At 41.5% G+C, this 6000-nt stretch overlaps 1 protein-coding gene across 3 annotated transcripts in view; it reads right to left on the reverse strand.

Annotated features, from left to right (window-relative positions):
• The window catches only part of Ppef1 (protein phosphatase with EF-hand domain 1), a 120484-nt gene extending 115143 nt beyond the window's left edge, over nt 1-5341 (reverse strand). For all 3 annotated transcript variants that reach the window (XM_076561466.1, XM_076561465.1, XM_042269333.2), the window contains exon 1: nt 5179-5341. The gene's annotated coding sequence lies outside the window, so the exon portion shown is untranslated. The remainder of the gene's footprint in view (nt 1-5178) is intronic.
• Between the last annotated feature and the right edge of the window lie 659 nt (nt 5342-6000).

Below are 6000 nucleotides of genomic sequence, written 5' to 3' on the forward strand. Positions count from 1 at the left end.
GTGCAGGTGTGGCTGACAGGAGTACTCAGCCAGCCATTAAGGGCTTTCCAAAAAATGCTTCCGGTTTCTGTTTCTTAGCAAAACCAAATCTCCTTAGTAGGGCCAGGCCCTGGTGTGTTGTTGTTGGTCTTTTACTCTTTTTTGGGGGGGCCACCACCCAGCTCCCAAATAAATCATATACAGAGGCTTATTCTTAATTATAAATGCCTGGCCTTATTTTGGCTTGTTGCTTGCCAGCTTTTCTTAAATTATCCTGTTCTCTTACTTCTGTAAATCTTACTCTTATTCTGTGGCTTGCTATGTAGCTGGGTGGCTGGCCCCTGGAGTCTTCCTCCTTCTTTGGCTACTTCTTCCTCTTTCCCAAATTTCTCCTCCTATTTTTCCTCTCTGCCTGCCAGCCCTGTCTATTTCTCCCTCCTGCTTCGCTATTGGCCATTCAGCTCTCCATTAGACCATCAGGTGTTTTAGACAGGCACAGTAACACAGCTTCACAGAGTTAAACAAATACAACATAAACAAAAGTAACACACCTTAAAATAATATTCTACAACACTTGTAGGACCTGGACCACCACCCTAAATATGGCCATCAGCACTGTCATTTGGGGAGCCCTGTCTTGAAGGCCTAATAAAAACAAGATCTAGCTTTCTGTTGCCTCTAAGAAACACACTTTACCATCAATGACAGATACCAGTACCACCTTAGGGTGAGGAAAGGATGTAAAATCAAACAGGTCCTGAGAAACTTCATCTTGCCAACTACTAAATGATCTTGTAAGAGAGTCCTTCTTCAATCAAGCCTTCAAATGACTGCACCTCAGCCAACTCCTTGATTGCAATAGCTCACTTGCTCAAGTCAAGGACTGGATAAGTTGTGCCTGAGTCCTAAGCCACAGGAACAGCGCTATCACCGATGTGTGTTACTTTCAGTCACTGTCTTAGTTAGGTCTCTACTGCTGTGATACCCTGACCAAAAGCAATTTGCGGGGGGGAAAAGGTTTATTGGTTCATCACCAGGGGAGGGTAAGGCAGAAACTCAAGCAGGAACCTGGAGGCAAGCACTGAAGCAGATGCTGTGGAGGAGGGCTGCTCATTGTCTTACTCCGCATAGCTTGCTCAGCCTGCTTTTCATACTGCCCAGGACCACCAGCCCAAGATAGCACCACCCATAGTAGGCTGGGCCCTCCCACATCAACCACCAGTCAAAAAAGAAAATGTTCTACAGACATGCCTCCAGGCCAATCTAATGGAGGCATTTTCTCAATTAAGATTCCCTCTTCCCAGATATGTGTAGTTTTGTGTTAAGTTGATAAAAAGCCAACCAACACAGTTCCCGAAATGTTAGTCCGTTACATAGAAAACTATAAGGATTCCTCTGGAAATTAAGTGGTAAAAGGTAGATTAAGTCAACAGATCAGTTTGGAGTGCCTCTGAGTTTGCCTTGTTTTCTCTTTCAGTTCTTTCCGACTGGATTCAAGGCATCAGAACTTAAAATTTAGACCCCAATGAGATACACTATTCACCTACTAGTATGGTTCATTTTTTTTTAATATTAACAATGCCTAGAACTGACTAGAATGGTAAATAACTGAAACTTTAGTACCTTGCTGGTAGAAATGCAAAGTGGTATTATCCCTCTGAAAAAGAGCTGGGTAGTGTCCCTGTTAGCTTTTCTATTGCTGTGATAAACACTATTACCAGAAGCAGCTTGAGCAGAAAAGGGTTTATATGGCGTGAATGCCAGGATGACTGACTGTAGGATGCCAAGGTAGGGACTAAAGCAGGTCAGGAACTTGGAGGTAGGAACTGAAACACAGACAATAAAGGAACACAGCTTCCCATGGCCTTCTCAGCCTGCTTGCTTAGATAACTCAGGACTACCTTCCCAGGAATGGCACTGGTCTCAGTGGACTGGGCCCTCCTACATCAATCATTAATCAAGAAAATGCCCCACAAATTTGCAATCTGCAGGCTAAACTGATGACCCAAGCTTGCATCAAATTGACAAAAAACCCAACTAGCACAGATAGTTATTTATAAAGCTGAACATATACCTACCATATGAGAACAGTTTTACTCCAGAGCAGTTCCTCTAGAGAAATCAAATGACTCACACGAAAAGCTGTCTACAGATTCAGATAGCAAATACTGAAAACAACCAAAGCAGGCAGCCAGAGTAACACCCAACAGTAATTCAAGCAATTGGAGAGTGTGGACAGCAAGACCAGGAGTTTAAGGCTAACCTCAGCTATATAATGAATTTCAAAAAGTCAAAACAGGCTGGAGAGACAGCTCAGTGGTTTAGAACACTGGCTGTTCTAATAGAGGACCTGGCTTTAATTTCCAGCACCTACGTAGTGACCCACAACTGTATGTAACTCCAGTTCCAGGGAATCCTATGCTTTTCTTCTTACCTCCAAGGACACTAGGCATGTGTATGTGATACACATACATGCAGGCAGGCAAAACACCCATACACATAAAACAAAATAAATGAATCTTTTAAAAAAAACTCAATGCAAAAGAAGAACAAGAGGAAAAGCACAAGGAATGCAGCCCATCTTTTTCTCATCTAACAGATACTTGCTGGATCTGTTCCAGCTATGAAACACTGACACAATGATGAATCAATTTATGGTGCTCTGCACTACATATTCACAGCAGGATGAAGGGCATGGGCAGGAACACATTTTTTTTTTAAATGAGCATAGAAATATGCCTACATACTACTGGAGTCCACAAAGAAATTAGCTATGCCTGGGAAAGCCAGGAAATGTTTCATGGAGCATAAAAGGTAGGAAAGCCATCCCAAGGGTCATGAAAGCATCTTAATATGCAATCCCTCCCGTGTTTAAGGAATAAATAGTGTATAGAAGGTGGGGACATTAAGCTGGGGAGGTAGGTTAGTGACAACTGTGAGCATTCTTATAAATCACAGCCAAAAAAATTGGAATTAACCTACTGGTGAGGAAAGGTAATTTCAGGATGTCTAATGGGGCTGGAGTAGATAACAGCCTGGGTAGAAACTACAGACGCTGCAGAGAATTTTGTATCTAAATAAGGCAGCCGCTACTTGCCAACAGCCCCATCTCAGGCTACCATCCAGAGATTCTGGCCCAGTGTTGCCTAATGCAATTTTTTTCAAGAAGAGCTAAGCATACTTCTATATGCATGATCTTCTATTTTTAAATGTCCACATGAGTACATTTCAGCACAATCAGGATGCCATAGATGACAGGGTACATCACTACTTTATGTACTAGTAAGAAAGAAAACCATCAGCAATCAAACTATGACACTGTCAATTTAAAGGCAGTCCCAAATCAGAGATGCTAAAATGTGAAAAAATATGCATCTTAGAATCAACAAAATACAGTAATTTTCCTTTCCTCAAAACCATGAATAAACTGTTTGGATTCATTTTGAAGCTGCCAGATTGCACTCTGTTTAAGTCCAGAGGATCCTGAGGGTAATCTGATTAAATTCAAGCTTTAGGACAGTCACTCTGGGGGTCAGCTGGTGATGAACCAGGAAAAAGCTGGCAGCAGGAAGACCAATGAGGAGGCTCCTGCAATAATCCAGGAGGCTGAATTAAAACCCCAGTTGTGGGTATGAAGAGGAGGGAGGGGTCAAATGTAAGAGTTTTGTGTAACAAGTCCCACAAGTCTACAAGTGAGGACCGGAAATGAGGAAGACAGAAACATCATGAAGGAGTCCAAGGTTCCTAGTTTGGAATATACAGATTCATTATTTGTCCAACAGTATTTACTAAGTGTCTACCATGTGCCAGGTGCTGTGGGTGTAATGGTGGGTGAACAAACATGTATAACTTACAGTCTAAGAGATAATAACTAGATTTGGGTACAGTGAGACTTCACTGTTCCATGTCCCATAGGTAGTAGAGGCCTAGGTTTCAAGGCCAGGAAATTAACTAGGTCTGAATAAGGAGCTCATGGGTTGTAGATAACAGCTGAAATACTTAGGGAAAATAAGATGACTGTGAAGAGCATGGATATAATAGGGTAAAAACAGAACACTAGGGAACCAAGATGAGAGAGAGAGAGAGAGAGAGAGAGAGAGAGAGAGAGAGAGAGAGAGAGAGAGAGAGAGAGAGAGAGAAGAGGGGGAAGAGGAGGAGGGGAAGGAGGAGGAGGAAGGAGCAGGAGCAGACAGGGAGGCTAACAAAGAATAATCTGCAAATAGGCTGAGGCAAGTGGTATCTGTCAACCAAGGGAGACTCTCAGTACCGTGTGAGTGACACCTACCTTTATCTACAATTCAGCACAGAAGTCATTACTTGGCAACGTACAATTCCAGTTTTCAGAGTCCATGGGTGTTTTGCCTGAACTCCAAGTAAGCTTATCAGAACTGCTTCTTATTTAAAGAGCTATGATATTTTAAGTGTTGCTACAATCTGTTCCTTTATCCTGTAAGTGCTTACATTTTACACGTATCTCAGTTTGACATCTAGAATATGAGTCAATAGCAGAGTGATGGTAATTCCCTATTTCTTCTTATTTTCCTTCTGTGGGAGCTCAAACGTGCCATTCCAAGACAAAATCGAAGCAGAGCTTATGTGGGAAGGCATGTCCCTTTCATGTGAACACAATAGGCAGAAGTGACTTAGGCATAGACATCAAGGTAGCATTGCAAGACCATCATGACAACATTCTTGTACCTGAGATATGTGAGGCTACTTTGGTCCTTCAGACTCATCAGGAAAGCCCTCAGACATCTCCAATTCAGAAGAGTGAATAAGCAGGCATAGAGCTCTGTAGGTAAAGTCATATGCTGCCAAACCTGATGACCCAAATTTGATTCCCAAGATCTAGATGGTAAAAGGAGACAGCCAACTCCCACAAATTGCACTCCGACCCACATGCACTTGGGCTCATGCACACACACACAATTTAAAATATTAAAAAAGAAGCAGGCCTAGAAAAGTTACAAAGACTCCCCAAAGTCAAAGCCTTGTAATTTAGTAGCTAGTTGGTACTTTTTCCATCCCATCAAGATGATGCAATTTCTGCCCTGTACATATACATTAAAGCATATACTTAAAACATGAAGTTCACAAGAGTTGGGCCCAGTTAACCAGAGAGTAAACAGATGAAAAGCTCAAATGGTCCCTTGCCTAGCCAGTGCTCACTCACTGCATCTGTCTACTAAGGGTTCTTACCATTCCCTCTAGGTTTTATGTTCCACACAAGTTCAAGGAAGCTAGACTCCTAGATCTTCATTTTAGCGGTGGCTGAATCTTTCAACCTGGAGGTTCAGGACACAATCCATCATCATGTTTACAGGTCCTACTTAGGTTTCCCCGGCTTTGTCTGGAATCTTTCAGAGAAGAATTCTAGAATGACTCTTTAATAGGTTGCCTTGGCAACCCCACAATGTAGGATAGAGATATGACAATATCCGTCAATGAAATATGGGCAACGTAACCCAGATGAGATAACTACCCAGATGAGAGAACTACCTTTGGCTTATGAAAAGGTTCCTTAAGGTTTCTTTGGTCATCATTACCTCCCTGTCAACCATGTGTGTGTGTGTTTGTTCATGAACATGGAAAAATAAAGAACAGTTTGTTTCTTAGGAAAATGTCAAAACCATTAGTTAAAACATGCCCTATGGAAGAGCCATAGCTTTGTGTTAAAAATTCTTTCTACTTCTTCAGATGACTAACAGTTTATGACAAGGCCTTTGAGAAAGTTTTTAAAGCGTTTTCTTTTAAAGCACTTATTCTTGTCTTGGCATCATTCATATATCCATTCAACAAGTATTTGTGGAGCATCTTTTGTATGCTACATACTGTTGTACCCCCTAAGGTAGAACAGTTAATAAAAATTAACAAGGTCTCTTCCCTCTTGAAGTTTAAAGCCTTGTGGAGAAAATACATATTAAATAATTAAAATTTGAAGTTGAAAAAAAAAACACAGAACAAACAAATCAGGGATGCATATTGCAAGACTAAATTAAGAGCCAAGGGAATGCTGTGCAT

The sequence above is a fragment of the Peromyscus maniculatus genome, chromosome X (genome assembly GCF_049852395.1).
Source record: "Peromyscus maniculatus bairdii isolate BWxNUB_F1_BW_parent chromosome X, HU_Pman_BW_mat_3.1, whole genome shotgun sequence".
Taxonomy (NCBI): domain Eukaryota; kingdom Metazoa; phylum Chordata; class Mammalia; order Rodentia; family Cricetidae; genus Peromyscus; species Peromyscus maniculatus.